At 41.9% G+C, this 20,610-nt stretch overlaps 1 protein-coding gene across 1 annotated transcript in view; it reads right to left on the bottom strand.

Moving 5' to 3' along the window:
* Nucleotides 1-19,831, bottom strand: part of EPHA4 (EPH receptor A4) — a 198,731-nt gene extending 178,900 nt beyond the window's left edge. Inside the window, exon 1 of the mRNA XM_015871333.2 lies at nucleotides 19,755-19,831. The gene's annotated coding sequence lies outside the window, so the exon portion shown is untranslated. The remainder of the gene's footprint in view (nucleotides 1-19,754) is intronic.
* Nucleotides 19,832-20,610: the final 779 nt, after the last annotated feature.

Consider the following 20,610-nt stretch of genomic DNA (forward strand, 5'->3'; position numbering starts at 1 on the left):
TTTTTTGGCTTCCTGTAATTTTAAGTAAAATATCTATTTGCTTGGACCAAATCCTACAGGTATTTCCAAATTAGAAATGCCTGAAAGTTCATCATTTCCCTCCTTCTCATGCAGCTCCTGGCAATCACAGCAGGGAAGGCTGATGCAGGGTCTCATTTGCGGCACTGCAGGGTGCTTTGGGCACTGCCCTCCAGGCTGCGGTGCAGCAGGACAGGCCTCGGAAGCATGAATGGGAACAGTCAGTCCCAGCGCCTGCACAGCAAGTGAGAAGGCAAGAGAACTAAAGGAGGGGTAAGGCCTCATATTCTGTGCTGCCTGATGAGCAGCCACTAAAGGACTATCAATTGGACTGGCAGTATTCAGCATGCCTGCACCTGGGCAAAGACTTGAGTGGATTAGTGGGAAAGCATGCCAGAGTGCTGCTGCTCATCAGGGAGAGGAATAAAAACAGAAATGCGTGACTTCTGTTTGTCTTTGTCCAGGGAGCTGCTTGGGTGGGGTTCTGGGAAATGAGTATTGCTGCACACACAACATTTAGTAGTGGAAAGAAGGGAAATAAAATTGGTTATTAAAAAAAATAATAATCTTACTGCCTTCACCTCATCTCTATCATTGCTAAATGGAGGACGACTCAATAGGAATCCCAATGTTTTTCACTGAAACCTCTGCAGAGGGCTGGGAGAGAAGAAAGGAAAAGACATAAAAGAAAGAAAACCCTGTGCGGGCTCAAGAGCTGCTGTGCAATTGCAGCTCACAGCAGCCTGCCCATGGCCACACAAGGAATGCCCACTGTGACAGCTGCCCTGCTCACCTCCAAGGCAGGGTTCAGAACCAGGTGCTGTGCATAAACCAGCACAGTGCTTCGGTTTATGCAGCCCTGTATTTAAATGCTCCACTGAAAGGAGGCTTTTGTTTTGAATGCTCCTGTCAGTGCTTGCTTTTAACAGGAAATCAATATATCATTTGTTTTCTAGAAAGTAGACACCTGTCCTTCAGGACTCGCGCAGCTAAGTTTAGCACTGGTGGAAAATTGAGTAGTTTTGACCTAACTTCTCTTTCTCCGTGAATGTCATTCTCTTTACCCAGGGGACGTGAGGTGAGTGAAAAGCAAAAGGAACAAACATTGGGGTATAAGTTATACCTAATACTACCTACGGATCAATTACTAGCTCTTAATTCTTCGACTGATGCTGGCAATGCAGAAATTCCAATGCAAGCTAAAAGCAATTAAAAAAAAGATAAGAGAAATGAGATCCTTTCCTCTTGTATTTGGCTTTTGGACCAGCAGCATGAGGAACAAGAGGGCTGGTAGGGCTGGGGCCGCATGCTTTCCCTACAGGTGGGCACAGACCAGGTTTGGCAAGGACTTGGCAATGGGAGGACCTCGGTGTTGACTTCTCCCTTCACAACAATTCAGCTCTTAACAGGTTACGTCAAAGAGAATCTTCACCTAAAAGAGAGGGATGAAGCATCTTACTCATCCCCAGATTAAGGTGAGAAGTTCCAAGTTTTTCTGGAAGAAACTGGACTTGCAAGAACCATAGAACCATTAAGGCTGAAAAAGACCACAAAAATCACCTAGTCCATGAGCAGCCCCCGGTCTGTACCCAGGCAGATGCAGCAGCAACATCTTAGCACAGACTGCAACAGAAAAGCAGCCTGAATAAAACAGCTTGAATCCTCCACTCCTTCCTGAATTATAGGCAAAAGCACTGCCTTGTTGCAAGATGTTTATTTACAGCTGCTTAGAGCAGAATGAAAACAAACATCTTGCAGCAAGGTGTCAGATGGTTTCCTGATACAGCTACACAGCTTTGCAGCGCTCCAGGAGCTACTGGCAATGTTGGTACAAGCATGAGTCACTGTGAGAATACTCTGCATGAGATACAGCATCATTTGCCCAGCCTTATCACTCCTCCCGTGAAAAAGTAACGTTTGAAAAGACAGAGCATCTGATTTGCAGCCTTAGCAAGAGATAAGTCAGTGTACAATAAGTGACAAAGGAGAATGATTTTGAAAGCTGCAGTTTGCATTCACAGGGCAGTGGAGATGATGGAGTAAAAATACAATAAATAGCAGTTCCATAGGCACACTTAGGGAATCCACACTTAAAAAGAAAACTTCGAAGATTAGATTCAAACACTGGATAAATTATACTGATCCATGCATATACAGTGTTGGACCACTCTGCAGCCACAAAATAGCTTGGTTAGCTCTTATCTTCTTATTATGACAGTATTCTAATTCATTAACTGTGATATCTTGTTTCAGCGTGCCTTCTCACCCCACATAAACTAAAGCATGTCATCTGCGACACTAGAATGTCTCTGAAGTGAGAAAACAGCCTCTAATCACAACCAGCAGCCCTTACAGATGGGCAGAGGCAGTACGGACACATTTCCTCCCCTTGTTCACTGAACACAGCACGTCCTTTACACTGCAGATGCAAACTTCTGACTGCAGCGCTAAGGAGCATTCAGCATGGCACAAAGGTTATCTGATAGAAACCATTCACAATCTTCACCTCTAATACAGCAGTGAGGCAAAGAAGAGAAGCTGATGGGAGCAAGCACCAAGTGAAACCAGCCTCTTTCAGCACAGAGATGTGTGGAGCAACAGAGGGAACAACACAGCCATGCAGCCCTGCTGCAGCTCTGCTTGCTGGAGAGCTGCGGCACCAAGCCTGCTGCCACTGAGAGCTCAGCCCATGAGCAGCAGGGCAACACCTGACAGCAGAGCCCATTCAGCAGAAGCACCAGATGCACCCACTCAGCACTGAGAGCAGAAAAGCAGCGATACCTTGCAACATCACATCCTAAGAAGCACAACATGTGACCAAAGGCACCTTTAAGTGGCAATAAGAAAGCAGTTCAAGCCATCAGGGGTATTTTCTCCACCTGAAGTTGGCAGAGCAGTTGTGTTTATAACATGGGCTCAACCATCAGGGCTGCGTTCAGCAGCTCTGTGGTTTAAAACAACCTATTTAACTAGGGTAAAGACAGCTGCACCTCAGTAGGGCTGGAACAAGCTTGGATTTGTTTGCCAGAACAAGCGCAATTACTTAAAAGCATTGATGTTAAGGATCCCCACCAGTTCAGCTGGATCAGCCTCCAAGCCACTTGTTAAACCACTTTTTTTTTTTTTTTGTTGGTGGTGGTTTTTACTTTTTCTTTTGCATACATAGCATAGAACGTACATTTCTATACCATTCCCATCCAAGCATTTCCATCACTCCTGGCAAAAAGCTGATGAACATGTCAGGCCTGTCATGTCTCAACAAGCCTTGCATGGTCTGACTGTAGCTCTCAAGTATTTAGCCTGCTTTCACCTCACTGCTGCTTTGCTTTTGGCTGTTAATTCCCAAAGTAATAATCCCCAATCTGAACTTGTTCCCATTTCTTATTTTCCTTCAGGTTATTCACTTTCTACCACTGCGCAGCTTCACATGGAATAGTATCCCCTCTCAACCATCTTCAGTAATGCAGCAACATCAGTAGAGGAACAGAAGACAGAAGTGCCCTCAGTGCTATACACTGATGTGCCAATTAATAACGAATATGATGATTTTGGTATTCTAGAAAATTGCCATTCAAGGTTATGACCCAATGCACTTTTCAAATGACAAACTGGATTCCCTTGTATCCTCAGAAGAAAGTATGGATCCAAACTTCTTGCTGATCTTAATTATAAAAGGAATTTCTGCTGGGACTTACATATCTACGCAATAATCTTGCATGCTTTATTTTTAATTTCTACAAACACTAATTAAGATCCCAGAGAAAAATAAAAACCCCTTTGGGGTCCATTTTGTTTGTTTTAGAAAAAAGATCTACAGAAATAAATCCCCAGCTATCAGATAACAACACGAGTATCTACCCACTTTATCACCTCTTAAGTAGAGCTAAGTCTTTCCTATTTAACAGCAATTCCAGTTTCAGAGTATTTGCTTAGATTTGATACAACAATCCTGTTACATCATCTCACGTCGAGTCCCACTGCTACTGACGTGAGCTGTGAGTGATGGACTTCTATGGAAAAAAGGCAGTAACTCCATCTTCCCACTCAGTCAAAGAATCCTTTTTAATTTTGATTTTTGTAAAGGACTACTTTGAATGGAAATTAGAAGCAAGAGACTAGGAACTCCATCCCCCCAATCTATTCTGTACACAAAGAATAATCAAGTATTGTAAAGCAGCAACTATGTCACTGAATCTTAAAAACAAAATCCCCACTGTGTGCAAAGAACCATAGAGAGAGTGGAAAAATTTCCATTGCTGGCTATTAAAATCAAAGTATTTCCAGAATAAGAAAAGTAAGAGGATATCAAAAGGAAACAAGCTATTGTCTCTTATCAGAAAAATATAATGTAGCAGCAACAAAACAACACTCAGGTCTTGTTTTTTGTGTACAAAACCAAGAAAACCTCAGAGGAAATTACTTCCAGAATCACTGGTAAGTGCTGAAACGCTTCTCCAGGGGTGAGCAGGATACAAATCCATATTCTTTTAGGTCACAGACACACACCCAGAGAGACCCCGCTCCAGCAGAACCCTGAGACACTGAAATCTCAGGAGCGCTGCTTTCCTGTTGTGGTTAAATGAAAGCCACTGGAGGCAGCGAGCTGCCTGGTAGCTGCAGGTTCAGTAAACTGCATAACAGCTACTGTCAGCCAGGTACATTCATTTACTAGAAGGAGAAGAAAAAAAAATAGAAAAAAAAAATAGTACTTTGCCCAGAAAAACCTGAAACAAAGAAAAGCAATTTTTAAGGCCCTGTTTCTCATTACTGCTACAACTCATGAAGTCTCGACCTCTCATCATCACTGCCTTCAACATCCCACTGGGAAACCCAAGACCAGGAATAGAGAGGTGAGAAAAGGAAAGTACCCAAAACAAGCTGAACTTCCTTTGCTGTTTAAAACACTAGAAAATAAAATACAAATTGTTTCAAATACCTTCTTATCAACAGTTATTTTGTACACTTCTGTCTAAGAAATTCAAGAATGCCTCAGAAGCAATAATGTTTCACCCACTCCAAGCAATGCTGAAGGAAAGATTCCTTTAGTGGATGCCCAAGCAAGGAGGTAGGAAAGCACCAGGTACCCCTCAGCTCCCCCACTGAGCTTCTGTGCACCACCCATCAGCACAAACTCACAGTACAGCTCATCTCACAGAAGTACCTGCAAGTGATCTAACCTTTGTTCATGTATCATTTCTATCCTCACCTACTGAAGTGCAGTGCAGTGCAGCTAGGCATACCTGTACCTATGTGTGCAGGTTGGCACAGGTAAAGCAAAAGATAGCTAAATAAATAAAAGAGTCAAGACCAACACATCCTCTGTGTTCCACAAGGCCCTGTAATGTGCTCAGAGCTGACAGGGTGGCTGTGAACTGACAAAATAGTCCCTTTGGGGGTGCAGTCCTGTGTGCAGACAGTGACCCACAATGGCATAAATACTCACAAAAAAAAAACAATCCCCAACTAATTAACAGGATAATCTGCAGCTTTTAACAGAATGAAGAATCCCCAGGCAGAGGTGCAACAGTGATGCCTGGTGGCTCTGAAGAGTTATGTCATCAGATTAGCAAGTGATCCTTGTGGGCTTTTTTTTTTTTTAAAAAAAAAACCTCTATTTATTTGTTTGGTGGGGGTCCTTTTGCCTGTTTGTTTTTGGGAGGAAGGAATTTGTCTTAGGTGGTTTTGGTTGTTGTTTTGGGGCTTTTTTTGTTTGTTTTAAAAACAGTTTGATTTCTGCAGGTCTGAAAAGAAGATGAACTCAGGAGAATCCGTACAGCTACAGAGGTGATGCTGGCAGGAACTCTGCGCTGTCAGCACTGACCATCAGCTTTCACAGCATGTTTACAGAGAAGGGAAGATGGATGAGCAGGTGGGCTGCTGACAGACCCACATAGAACAGCGATGCTAGATATCACCCTGCCTTCAGTTTGTATCTGCACTAACCTGGACTGGTACACATACTTGTGTACATATGTGCCAACATGCAGCCACGAAGGGTCTTAAATCCCAAAGACTCCTTCACCCAAGTGCCACAGAAAGAACCGTTGTACCCATCCACAGCAGATGAAGACTTTTGCTGGGCCTATTTCTTGCACACATTTTAGTTTAGAGATTGAGCTACCCCCAGTCCCAGAGAGCCTTCCTTAAGAGCAAGGAGCTCACCAACAACAGGCCAGTACTCAGCAACAAGCAGTAACAATAGAAAGGAGTATAAGTGGAACCACAATGGCCCTAGCTGGGGGCTCTGCTTGCAGCTCTAAGGTACCAAGAGGTAGTTGTGATACCTCCTGCAACTTCCAGCATAGCTGGGTGTGCAGCTCCTGGAGAGAAACATATTCAGCAGCAACTGCACCAACCTGGGAACTTCTCAAGTACGCTAGGAAGCAAAGGGCAGGTTAGGCCCTTGTAGATGGGCATCAGCCTTCCATCTGCACCGTGTCCTTCAGCACAACGCCAGGTCACTGAGATGCCTTCCAGACAAGCATGGGCAGGAACCACAGCCATCCTTTCTAACAGCAGTTCAGCTCACTCCTTCTTGGAGCACTGTTTTATTGCAAACAGGTCTTCCCAGACAAGCCCTGCTCTGTTCTAGATCTACTCGAGCCCATTATCCACGGCATTTAATAACTTTGGTTTAAAAAGGTATAGTCAAGCTCAGAAACATTTGAAATAATCCAACACTTGAAATAATCTCAAACTAACAGAGCAGAGGAACAGACCACCACAGCCCTCAAAGCACAGGGTCTTTCTGTACATACCCAAGAGCGCTGGGAACAAGAAAGCACCCTTTACACATTTTCTCTGCTATGGGCCCTATAATTCCAGTGGTTTGAGATTTATTTTTTTCCTCCTGTCTTCTCCCACCCCTCTTTTTTCTTCCTTGTAAAGCCATCTCTTGTCCACAAAAGCTTTCATCAGATTTTCAGGAACAAAACTGCAAATTCCTTAAAACACATAGAGCAAAAAGACAAAAGTAATTCTACCAAAAAGCAACAGAAATCTCACCAGTTAACCACAAACAAGTAAACTTTCAGTGGTATAACAAAACTAAGTAACAAAACAGCGTTACTAACATCGCAACTGATACAAAATTTAAGAGAAACGTGCGCAGAATTCTTCATTCAGTTCTGAATTGTAGCCCAAATTGTGATTTATCCAGCACTTACTGGGAAACATTGTTTCCTTGATAGTACTGACACAATAGGTAGAACCAGAACTACTCTTCCCAGGGGAGCAATGGCAGAGAGAACTAAGAAAGATGAGTCAACCGTGGCACTCTAATTCCCGAGCTCATGGAAAAGAGGTCTGGGCAGGAATTCAAGGTGTGTCAGCCAATCTTTGTCGTTTATAATAGGAGCAATTATTCCCACATCATTTTTGGTGAACACTTAGGAACAGGTTAGATACAGCTGCTTTGGTGGCAACATCAGTCTCTCCAAGCACTCCAGCTCTGCAGATGTTATACTGATGCCAACATCATTGCTTCAAAACGGTACATGTGTCAGAATGAAGGGCCATTTGAAAAAGGTAATTTCAGCTCTTGTTAAAAAGGCCCTTCATCTTTCTGTTTAAATGCATACTTCATTCTTCGTTACTCATACATGGCACACCAGTTACATTTAATCTGAACAATTCATCTGGCTCTCGAGTCAGATTTATTGCATAAACTTGAAATCGTAATAATATATATATGTGGAAGATGTCACTCAAGTCAATTCCGTTGCCAGCATTTTCAGCACGGTAGCAAATCAATTCTGCAACCCACCCTCATACAAGCAGCCCCAGCGAGAAGAACTTGGTAAAGCGCGATTGCATTAGTAAACTGTGCTGGGAACTCAAAGACAACACATTAACTCCAGGCTGCATAAACAGGAAGGTCACAACAAATGCATTTTTAAGTGCAGCTTTGTAATATACATAGAAAAAGAATCAGAGTAAGAAAAGTGCATTAAAAAAAAGTCTGGCACGAAAAAGAGAAAGTTGCGTTGTGCGTTCAGAACTGCTGTAAGATCTTTTCAGCTGCTATAAACTAACGACTAACCTTGCAATAGTTTGCTTGTTACAGTTCCTGCCCCCCCTTTTTTTGCAGATTATTCAGAATGTTTCAGCTTCGGGGAAACTGTCCTCATCATCTTTCTTTCCACGTGGAACCAGCTGAAAGATATTCATGAAAGATTCACTAGGGCCAATTTTCTATGAGTATAAGCAACAGCAACATCAATATTTCAATGTCTTGAAAATGTGGCTATTCTCTTGCCTCGAGTAAATTGTTAGAAACCATTGTATTTTAATGAATTCTCAACTTCTAGACAGATTCTGCAGTTACCTCACTACGAAAACTCACACAGAGAGATTTTTTTCTAACAAATATTTGGGGACTACGAATCTGCTAAAGTTTTAGAATACAGCAATGGAGGTGTAGGTAAAAATGCAGTGCTGATCTTTTCATTGCGGTCCTTGCAGACTGCTAGTTTCCCAGGCAGTTTCAGCTGTCACAGTTGCTTAGAGTCCACTGAGCTGTTTTTAGTTACTCATTCAAATATTCATAAGAACCGAGGGCTGCTGTTTGCTGTCTGGTAACAACTTCATTTTCTGCTCATCCTGAGCTCGTCCTTGTGGGCTGCCTCTTCCCCCTCAGATTGGTTTGCCACTGCCACGTGGCCTTTGAAGGGTAATGGAGTTTCCCTGGGAGCAGGCGAGAGAGGCATGTTCTACCTTTTATCTTTGCTTGGCTGGACAATGAAAATAATTGCAGAAGACAGTTATGGATTACCAAAGAGACACGTGAAATGATCAAACCTATATCAAGCACCAGTTTCTCTGCTAGAGAAAGCACATCCTTTAATTATTTACCTCGTGGGACAGCTCACACCTCAGGATAGTCACATTCTGGTGCAAATATTTACTTAACAATATTGTACTTGAGCACAGTAATGAAAATAGGTGTAATTTCATGTAGTGTTCTCAGGAAAGGCCAATGGACTGTGACATTTCCCCACATGGGGAAATCGCTGGAGTGCAATGCTTCTATTATTTCATTAAAAGTCCTGCTAAATAACCCTTAAGGGCTGTACAATTTTGCATATTTAGCTCAAGGAAATAGCTGAAGAGAAAACCACAACTAGCGCCAGATAATGACAGCATGTTGTAGACTTTCTAAGACAAAATACCAGGTAAAACACAGGAATACCAGACACGCTTCAATTAGACCTGTAATTACAGGAAGCTCTGCAGCATGCTGCAGTGAGCAAAGGTGCTTCCACTCTGCTGGGTGCTTCCAGAATTAGAAGAGAGCAGAAATCCCAGGAACCACAGCTGACCATCTGCAGAGCAGGCTCGCTTCTGCCCTCCTGCCTCTATGCTCCATCCCTTCCCCAGCAAAAGAGCTTTGCCCTCAGCTTACAGGCATCTATCTCCAGGATAACCTCCCTTATGGAGGACAACATGCCCCATCTGCTCCCTCCCTCCATGCAATTGCTACTCAGAATATGCACTTTAGAAGAGGGAGTTTTAAATGAATGTAACAGATGGGTGTTTCCCTGGGTATCGCTTAAATCAGGGTTTTTACTTGTGGGGTTTTTGTTTGTTTTTCACTTGGTTTGGGTTAGATGGATGGATTTTCAGCTTTAGTTTTTTTTCCACTTTTTTAATGCTAGTGTTTTATGGAGAAAAGGTTTACCTTCTGTCAATGCAACATACAAGTTATATAGGAACTTTAAAGACTATCCTTTTAATTATGCTCTCAGGCCATTTTCTTTAAAGATCATCTATTTCAAGGCTCAGATTGAAGGTCTTTATTTATACACTTACTGAACTTAAGCACATAATAACACTGGACAGCAGTGAAGTCTTCTGGCTAAGCTATGCTAAAGGACAGAACAGGTACAGCATAAATCTTCTCTATCTGTCCCATTCTACTTCACATCCACAGAGGAGGAGGAAAAGAAAAAACCCACTACAGTCTGGCAGGTTAGGCACAAAAGATGATTGTTTCATAGCTGGTGAATGATAAAACCATCTTCAGAATAAAGTGAGGAGAGTGGAAATAAAATGCCCTATAGCACCATTTATTTACATTAGAGAAACACTATCACAGAGACTGTTAAGGTACTGTCAGCGTTTCTATTATGATCCCATATTTCAAAGGCTTATAACCTGGCCATGAGAAGTCACTTTTAAAATTGAATCCAGAATATAGACCGCATTTAGTTGCATTCTGTTTATTATCGCCACTAGGTGGATACCAAAATATGTCATAAAAATAATACAGCACCAAAAAAATCAAACAGCCACAGCTAAATCAAACCTAGGTCTGTTGATAAGCTACTCTATCAGCATCTCAGGCTCAAGTCACTCGAGTATCTTTCCTTTCATTGCCTTTTAAACAAAGACATTTAAAAAGACATTTTTATCTGTTGTTTGTTTCTTTCTTTTTCCAGTTGTTAGTATAGCTTCCTTTCAAGATCTAGAAAACAATCTGAATGTACAAACCACACAAGAGCACTATAACGTACAGGAAAACAAATACAAGGGACAAGCAGTATCTGCAGCACCTGCATAGCCTGTTTGTTTCTTTGTGGAGGGACAGAGCAGGAGCTGTTTGTTCGAGCAGGAGCTGTGGACATAACTCCACAGATTCTGACCTTTCCTGAAACCCCTCAGCTTGCCCCCCCCCAACCCAGTTCGCCTTCCAATATTTCTCCATTCTGAGGCTTCTGAAGAGCAAAGGTTAATGAAGTAATCTATGACTGAATGCTAACACATGCTACGTATGTCCAGAAAAATGCACATCCCATTTTTTACATTTTTCTGGAAACAACTATGGTCTCTTATAGCCGCAATTTGGAAAGAATGCAATTATGGTATAGAATTTCAGCTACCTTTGGGTTGAGGCCTCTGGAGACAGACAAAGAATTAGTGTACTGTTGTGAGATACATTTGCGAAATCACGTTCCTCCAGCTCCTCTAAAGCTGAGTGCGATCAAAAAATCCTCTTTTCTTCTGTTTGCAAAAGTATCCATTAACCACCTAAAGGCTTCTTTGCAGTTTCTAACAATCAAAAGTCTAGGTCAGCTAAATGGGCATTAGCTAACACAACAAAAACTGCTCCGCCGATGACAAAAAGTGTGAACGGGAAAGCAAGCAGGGAAGGCAGCAGATGGGGTGGTGCACTGCAGAGCAGCAGCTGGGTGTAAACAGGGCTCTGCATTGCTGCTGGCTCTGTGTGCTGCCTGCACAGCTAGGATGTGAGCTAAGATAAAATACCAGCAGGGAAGCCAGACCAGAGGCAGCCAGACAACTGTAGATGACAGGCGCACCTAAACGTACCTCTGCCATCCTGAGCAGACTTGGCGTGTGTTAAAAGTAGTGCCATTTCACTACTTCCCCTAGCACAACTCTAATGGTCCATCCGGGAATTAAGATCACTTGCAGCAAGACAGTCCAGTGCTTTGTCTCTCACCTGCGGAGCAAATAGGAAGACCCAGCACCAGGAATACGTGTCCTAGAGGCACAACTTGAGGGTGGCTTAGACCCATCTTACAGACAGAGCAGAAGGGTGAGAAGAAACTTCAGTTTCAGGATAACTGATCATAATAGTCTGAACTTCAGCCACTGAAGCCAGACATCCACTCTGTAGCCAAAGGGTGCCTAATAACTATTTTAGCTTATCTAGAATTTCAGCATTCATACAAGTTCACTGACAGCACTGATGTTTCTGCTATCTAACAAAACAAAGTCAATTACTATCATTATATTGATAAAACTTCAATCCAGACCCTTAGCAACATTTTGTTTACATGAGATTGCAGAGGAACTTCAGGAGTTTGGGGTTATCACACAGGAAACATACAGCTATTTAAATGCACAAGCAGTGAGTTGGCTGTCACAGAGAGGGAAACTGACTGCTGAGGGCAGTGCGTCTTCATAAAGCCCCAGACAGCAAACCCAACACCTGATGGAGAACTAAGGCAAAAAATGACATTGCTATCTTTCACCAAACAGCATCACAGACCACTTGAGCACCTTGCCATATTTCAGCCTGAAAGAGATCAGGATAAAGGCTCACCATATTAGCAAGGAACAACATCCATCCCTTTCACTCAAGTACGACACAAGCAATGTACAACATAAGGCTCTTCCTGCAGCTTCTTCCTGCATCCCCAAGAGAATTACTTCTACCAGCAGCAGCCTGGAAAACATTCTCACTCTTTTTTAATGTTTTAACTAAAAAATGCAAAATTATGCACCACCAAGATCTCTAAAAACGTACATACATGCAAGAATATTATTCATATATAAAAAATACATTTATATGCAAATATAAGCATCTTACAGGTCTTCTCATTGATAAAAAGTAATTGTATACTACTATATATGAAGACAGAAACTGCCATAGCATTTTTTTGTTACTTATCTTAGCAAAAATTAGAGTGTATTTCTTTAATATTTCCTTTGTTCAGTGCTGCTGTTTGTGCAGCCGAGTAGCAGCACGTTGGATGAGAGAAGCTTTGTATCACACAAGCTTCACAAGAACACGAACCCATTCTGCCTTGTGAACTTTCAACCCAAAACTCACTTGAACAGTATGCTCATAGGGAAAATATACCGGCAGTTTTCTGTGTTTTAGTATCTAATTTGCAGGGAATGCATGTATTAAAATGTGTGCGTTGTGAGCAAAAACAGGCATCTTTTTTATTAAATAACAGAAACACTGACAGAATCATTATCAGACCTTCCTGGTTAGTAAGGATCTCACTTTAAGGGATGAATTACTACACAAGGAGTGAATTACTGAAGCTACGTTTGTTTTATTCCCCAATGTTTTTTGTCTTGAACTGGGCACTACATTGTCACATCATTACTGTGTTTAACAGAAAAGCAAACATGCAGTACGTAGAACACTCCCAGAAACACTGCATGGGTCGGACTGACACCCCTTCACTGCCATTCAGCACAAACAGCCTCTCGGAGGTCAGCACTTGTTGAGTACAACACACACAGTCAGGCCAGCTGGGGCCACACAGCTGCATAAGGGTGCAGGGGCTGAGCCTGCATTGCGCTCACATCTCCTGTAGGGATGGATATCGATGCCTGTAGCACAGTGTATGTACTGGATTGAGCTGTGGTACAGAGCAGCTTGCAGTCCCCACGCTCCCAGCCCCACAGCATAGAGCGCAGGCATGCAACCACCCGCCAGCTGATTGTCTGGGCAACAAAGGGTTTGCTTAGCAGCAGAAAAGCAATGCCAAAAAAAGAAACCCAACCCACTGGTTTCTCTTAGTGATCATTAAAATGACATTCACAATAAGCACGATTGGTTCTATTCTTGGAGCGAAAATACCCCATGTAGAAACATGACATTTTCCAGCAATGTCAGTGGATCCTACGGCACTCCCCGACCCAGAGTTTCATTTTATCCCCTGCACAAAATTTTCCAGCCAAAGCTGAAGGATTTTCAACCTGATGACTCTAACTGGAGAAATATCCCTTCTCCCCACCGCACACACCTTTCCCACAATCAGCCTGATGTTTAAACACATTTCTATAAAGCAGAGGATGCTTCAAGTGATTTATTGTTTCCTATGGGCTGCCCCAGCCACGAGCACTGCTTCTCCCTGCAGCAGTGGGTATGAGGAGGGCAGGTAGATCTCCAATCTAATTCAAGCCTAAGCACACACAACAGCCAGCCTTGCTGAAGTTGGTTAAAGCCACTTTTTGAGGACTGCTGAGCAACTACTCCCCGTCATTCCCCTTCAGCAGTTAAACTCCTGCAAGGTGCACATGCGGACCGGGCAGCCCCACACCGATGCTGTGCGGGGAACAGCTCCCCCAGCAACATGAGAGCTACAGGAGGATCGATCCTGATTGCTGTCATCTGCCCCGGTACCTGTCCAGTTCCACCATAGCTTCTCATTTCTAGGAGACTTGAAGTTACTTATATACTTGGCAAGAAGCAAAGAGCAGGTGATTTCTTCTTTAAAAACAAAAAAAGCATCTAGCAGAAAGCACGCCATGAGCTCCGTAAGTCACACACAGAATGCAGGCTGAGCTTTTCCACATTTCAAAGCAGCAGCAAAATTCCCCAAATAAGAAATAGCAAATTACCATTGAGATCAGTTTTACTTTTCCAAGGGTTGTTTTTCAGCCACAGAGCGCTATGGGCTGCACAGGTGTGATGTGCTGAGAGCAAGAGCATCTGTACAGACAGAAAAGATGTTTGCTCTAGAACAGCAGTGACACAGGTTTTCTGAAGCAAAGAGGATTTATGTAAAATTACCTATTTGTTCTTAGGTTCGATCTTCAGTACTTCAGTTAAATCCCACTTTTAGTCCCATTCTAAGCTGCTCCACCCAACTCAGAAGAGACTTTACTTCCCTTCAATGTACATGTTTCGGATTACGCAGTTCCCTCATTTCTGTGTCTTCCAAACCCAGTCTCATCTGAATAGATACAAGAAACCTGACAACAAGAGACAACCTACGGACAGCTCACCTTAAGTAATCACACCTCATAGAGAGCTGAACATCATAGCAGAAATTTGTTTTACAAAGGAGATTCAGCACAAAACAGTACTCTGACAAGAGCCTTGGTGACTCTCACTTTGGTATCTGTATGCTGCTCATTGAGTATTTTATCACTGTCACCATCTGTGCCAGCCTCCTAAAGCCATTATGTGGTCACCAGTTCTGTCCTTTTACAGACCAGCTCAGCCTTCATCAGAAAGCATTCCATCAGCTGAATATTTCCAAGTTTTCATTACCATCATAAGGAAACATTAACGGTGATAAAATAATCGGTCAGCAAAAATTCTATTACTTCTCTTTTAGTGAATGTGATCGTTACATCCTCACTCAAAAGTCCCTCATTTCCTGAGGGATCAGAACAACTATTAGCTGAAAAGCACAGAGCAGGTACAACTGACACCCATTAAGAGCATAATCCCATTGCCATAGAGAAATCCCACTAAAATCACAGCCTGAATAGCTGTTCCAGGGAGGTGGTTCAAAGCGTTCTTGCTTTTGTTCAGATTAAGAACAAAAAGAAGTGTAACAGAGAAAGATGTAGCCATATAACACAACCCTTTCCTTATGCTTTCTCTCACATTTTGTCATTCTGTGCATTGAAAGTTTATTCTTTTACCTGGATTAGTTAAATTGCACAGTGCTCTTTAAAAATGGCTCTCCATATTTCTCTCCATGGGTTACTTTGAAGCACAGCATGTCTATTCTTTTAAACAGGTTCTCTCTCTTCACAGGTGTTCATTAAAACGTGCTCGACTCTAATCCCCTTAGCACTGAGGTATGCAGCTTTCATAAAGGCCGTGTGCCAAACCAGCACTGCCAAACTGTTCATTGCTGTAAAATGCAGACACTCAGAAAGAATTTCTTCAGCTGTCTTAAAGACCACACGTGCTCATCCTGTAACAAATACTGACCTACTTTGTTATCCTGCTTTTCAAATGGCTCTTTGTCTTCGAAGCTTGCAGAGGAGGAACAGCCACTCCAGACTGCAGTCAATTCTCATCTCTAGTTGTTGGTGAGCGCACAGGTTGGAAAACCCACCACCCTATAAATAATAGAGGTGATGCTCCCAGCAGCTCTCTTACTGAATAAACTGACTTCACAGACAAGAAAGGTTGAATGAACAACCACCTTTTTCGATGCTTTCCTCACTACCATTTGTAGAACACATGACACAGAAAAACTTAACCTCCCATTCATCAGCCTTCCCAAACTTTCCCAGCCTCTGCCCAGGTTTGGCAGCAATAGGCCAGGTCCCCATCAGCAAGCACAATGGTAACAGACTGGGAGGTGAAAGTAACAGGCCCATAGTGCTCCTGCATGTGCCACTGCAGCTCTGTGCTGCCAAGTGTTCATAATTCAACAGATGCTCACAAGTCTTGGTGAAAAGTATTCCCTGTAGTCAGCAGCAGGAGGCAACCCAGATCAGCTCCCAGAACAACCCTTTGTGGTGCACAGACACATTCAGAGCTCTCTGAAACAGGGAATTTGTCTCCTTTCAAGTACTTTTGGCACACTTCTTTGAAGACATCACTTAGCAAATATTAAACACATTCCTCTAATTTGGGGAAATAAAAATTAATTTTACCAACAGAGATGGAATGCAGAGAAATAGCTAAATCGCTGATAGGAAAGAAAAAGAGAAATAATCCCTATTCGTATCTCAGGAAGAACAGCAGTGGCTTAATACGGTGCCTCACTTTCAGCCTGCTGTTTCTGGCTCAGTGGTGACTATGAAGAAAAAAGGATTCAAAAGAAAGCTTCAGTACTGAGACTCCAGTCCCGGGGCTACCTACCAGTAGAGATGCTCAGAGCTGAGTCACAGACATGATTTGTACCTGGGCTGGTCACCGAAACAAGTGAGATAAAATTGTGATGTAACGCTGGTGTGCGAATGTACTTTAGACAGCATTAAGGTAATTCAGACATGAGAACTGCTCCTGTTGGAAACACTTCACCAACAACAACTGCCTCTTCACTATAATTTCACGCAACCCCAGAGAACTTCTCAATTGGAATAGAACCATTACTCATTTGGCATCACATTCTTTTAGATGTGTAAAATACAGCCAGTTACCATGTATTGCAACCAAATTCACACAAGTTGGAATTCCCAGTTCTATGAGAATGCTTTAAAATAGTTCTATCTCACCATATTCACAAAATAGAGAGAACTGACATTTTGATCTCTTAAATATTGCCTAAGTCAAGAGAAGATGAATATGTTGGTTTTGAAGAGGGCTGCTGTGCTCTAGTGTTTCCCATAAGAAACAAGCAATTGACATTTTAGAACTCCATGTATTTCACGGACATTTTATCATAGGCTCCTCAAACTCAGATAAATGGGTGCACTTATCATCAGCTTCTGATTTCCTTTGTGCACTGATAAACTAGTCTCCATACTACAGTGTATATAAGGGAATAAAGCAAAACAAAAAGCAAGCAAGCAAAACAGTTTATATTAAACAAAACTTTCTGAATTCAAATAGATTAATTTTAAGAGTTAAACTACTACAACCTTTAAGAAAACAATCCAAGGCAAACAGTCCTTTTACTCTTGATGGGACTGGTCCCAACTAAGAGAAAACACTGATTTTGCCAAGACTGCTTTCCAGCATGAAGTGCAGAACAGTACCTGCTCGCCGACAGCCTGCATTACACACCAGCACAGATAATAACGCAGCGGGGCTTTTGTTGTATTAAGAACTGCCCTAACCAGGTCATGTTTTTGTACCTCACCATTCAATAGTGTTTTCTGATTTTGTCAGTTTAATCTGATTATTGAATTTAAAGTGTGAAACCATCATTCCAACCAGGAAGGAACAAAAGTAAAACGACTCCCTCAGCGCTGCTAGTTCACAGAGCCCACATTCAGGAATTTTCTTCCCAGCTTTGCAGATTGCAGAATTACATAAACACACCAGGATTCTCGATGCTAAGACAAAAATACAGTAAAAATATTTGAGAACCTCTTTGCTAAACCAGAACTCACATCTTTTCTAACTTAAAAACATGCATGTTGGTTTTGCTTCTCAAAAAATTGTATTCAATCTGCTTAAAGTGATGCAGAATTAATAGGAAAATCAAGCTGGAAAAGATCTCTCCACAATGATCCACTCACTTAAAAAAAAAAAAAAAGAAAAAAAAAGCAAACAACAATATAGAAGAAAAATCCTCTAAACAATCAAGCTTGATAGGCCTCTAATTTCTAATAAACACATAGAGAAAGATTTGTCCCACTTAGGCAATGATTTTGAATCTATTATAAAAATGCCAATAACACATTTTCCAGACAAATGCGTTTCCAATTAGAAGTTTTCAAGTCATGGGAGGATTTTTTTATTTCCACCAATTACTCCTGAAACCAAAATGCTCCTACTTCTCATTCTCATCTCATTAACACAGGGTTATCAATCACTGCAACGTGTGTTGGTATTTGACATACAATGATCTAAACACACAAACTTAAGCAAGATAAAATTCTGAGACCCTACCCTTCCACTTGGAATTTTATTGCCATAGCTGCTGTTTGAAATTATATCTTTTTCTTTATTAATATGTTTTAATTTTCTGTTCAGTGAGCTATTAGAGTAAATTAAATCATTCGGCCTTTATACTCTCTTGAAACAGAAAATATTGAATTAAAAATATTTACGAAAGTAAAAGCTATGGATTCTGATGTTCTGTATAATTTGAGAGGTTATTGTTAAAGCCTCAGGAATCAAAGAAAAGTAGCTTTATACGGATCAGTTTAGTTTAACGTTAAATTCCAATTATTGACCAATTGTTTCTTGTTTAGCAACAGAAGTACAGGAAAAATGAACAGCCTTCAGTAGAATCGGACAGAAGTATTATGTAAGTCTTATTTACAGAGTGAATGCAAGTCATACAGTGCTCAAATTCCAAGTGCACCTTCAGATTAAGAACTAAAGTGGTCTTAAATGGAATTTTGCCTTTCTATAAGATCCTTCCTTAAGAGAGCAAACTTCACTTATGGTACTAAGGTGTAATCTCAAATGAAAAACAACACCTGCAGCAGATTTCTGTTAGACCCCAGGATAAACAAAGATGGTACTGTGCAGTATAATTTTCAAACATATTTTGCTTACACAGGGAACCAGGTGTTTTTTCTGTTTAGGGAATAATCAAGTGGGAGTCACGATGTCCCCAAACCTGTATCTATTGGTTAAAACAAAGACAACAGATGCATCAATATTGTGATTATTGATTTTGTTAGATTAAATGCTCAGTTTCTAAGGAATTTTTTACACCTCGACTGTCAGCTGTATCAACAAATTTTGCAGTTCTTAAGAAGTCCATTTGTAAACAGTAACATCAGCATTTACAGAATGAATCCTTCAATAAGCAGCACTCTTGCTCCATGCCAGTGTGGGGCTGCACAGTAGTGTATGCTCACTAGCAACCCACACCCTGGCAGCTGAGTTTGCTTAGGACATCCTTCCCAAAGACATTCCATTAATTTCTATAGAGGAAATTTGCTTTTTCACACCAATGCAAGAAAACCAAACCAGTCAACCTTTGCCTAAAGCAGTTACAACTTCACCTAAAGAAAGAGAATAATCACTATACATCACGTATGGCCAGAAGGAGAGAATAAGGGCATTTCCCCCACAGGCTGCAGAAACTTATGAGGCTACAATGACTATAAACCAAGATATTCTTGACACATCTTACACAGTTTTTACATTGTCTCTGCTTCTCCACACTTCTGACACACACGGTGGAGCAAAAGTGGGCTCCTTGGAGTCTGTTCTACAGACAGATAATTGTTTCAAGGGGCTCCAAGAGAGCCTGGAACTAATCTAAAGCTGGAAATCTTCAGGTTTCCTATGCACTGTTTTTCTAATTACAGCAGAAATAAACACTTTCCTCCTGGCATTTTCCCATCAAACACAATAGAATTACTAATTCCAATGTCACTGTCCACTCGTTCTGCATAATCTCACTCTTGAAGCAAGAGAGAAAATTATCATGTGTTTCATTTAGCACAAACCAGGCCTCTGCTCTTTCTATACATCAAGTAGGTTTGCTCATTACCCTACCTGATCCAAAAGAATTATTGAACTTGTTTATCAAAAACACTTGCTATCGTGAGACCAGAGCTTGGCAGGAATCAACAGATATTGAGCCTTTCATCGGATGACTCCCCCCCATGCCCCTGAAGTCAGCAATGACAGCAGCTCTGCCACCTACCACATGAAGCACCAGGAAGATCCAGGCTCCTTCGCTGTCTTTGTCCAAGCTGAGCTGCCTGATGAGAACCAGATTCACCCTCTACCTTCTGAAGACAAGCGGGCAGAAAACTTGTTTCCTACAAGAGAAGAAAGAATTGGGGTCAGCTTTGCTACCAAGTATTGCCAGCTTCAGCCAGGCCATGAAAACTCAAAAAGCAGCATGTGTGGGAAACCAGGACAGAGGGAAACTATTAGTCAGCTCATTTCAGTAGAATGTAGTAGTGCTTTGGTAAAGATATTCTATACTCCCTACAGCTGCTAAGACAAGCTCCCCCAGAGCTCCAGCTCCTCAGGCTCGGTACAGTAGGAGACCCAGTCTTGAAGTCCCACTGCCTGCTGCTCCCCAGCTGCCAGCCAGCAGCAGGAATGCCCTCAAACACAGCCCTGCAATGCTGTGCCTGGCTGTGTCCCAGAAGAACCAGCTCCACACCATGCAGGGGGGAAAGCACTGGGAAGCAACTTCCCTACAGATACACCCCTCAAAAAAAAAAAAAAAAAAAAAAAAAAAAAAAAAAAAAAAAAACCCACATTTTTGGGTACGTTTATATTTATGCCATCAGAGCCCTCAGGGGGCAGAGACTGAAATGATCACAAGGCAGTTTTCCCCTTCTCTGTGTGGCCCGCAGCCAGGAACACACCAGCCCCACACCAATATTTTGCTTCATTTGAAGCAAGCTGCAGTTTGACCAGCTCTATCCTTTAAAGGCAGGGATTTGCTGGTTTTAATCTGTTCCAGACAGCAAATGAATTGAAAACAAACATCTACGTTCCTACATCAACTTTGTGAGTTTTCTTGGCTTGTCCTAAAAATTAAT

This window comes from Coturnix japonica, chromosome 9 (genome assembly GCF_001577835.2).
Source record: "Coturnix japonica isolate 7356 chromosome 9, Coturnix japonica 2.1, whole genome shotgun sequence".
NCBI classification, from domain to species: Eukaryota; Metazoa; Chordata; class Aves; order Galliformes; family Phasianidae; genus Coturnix; species Coturnix japonica.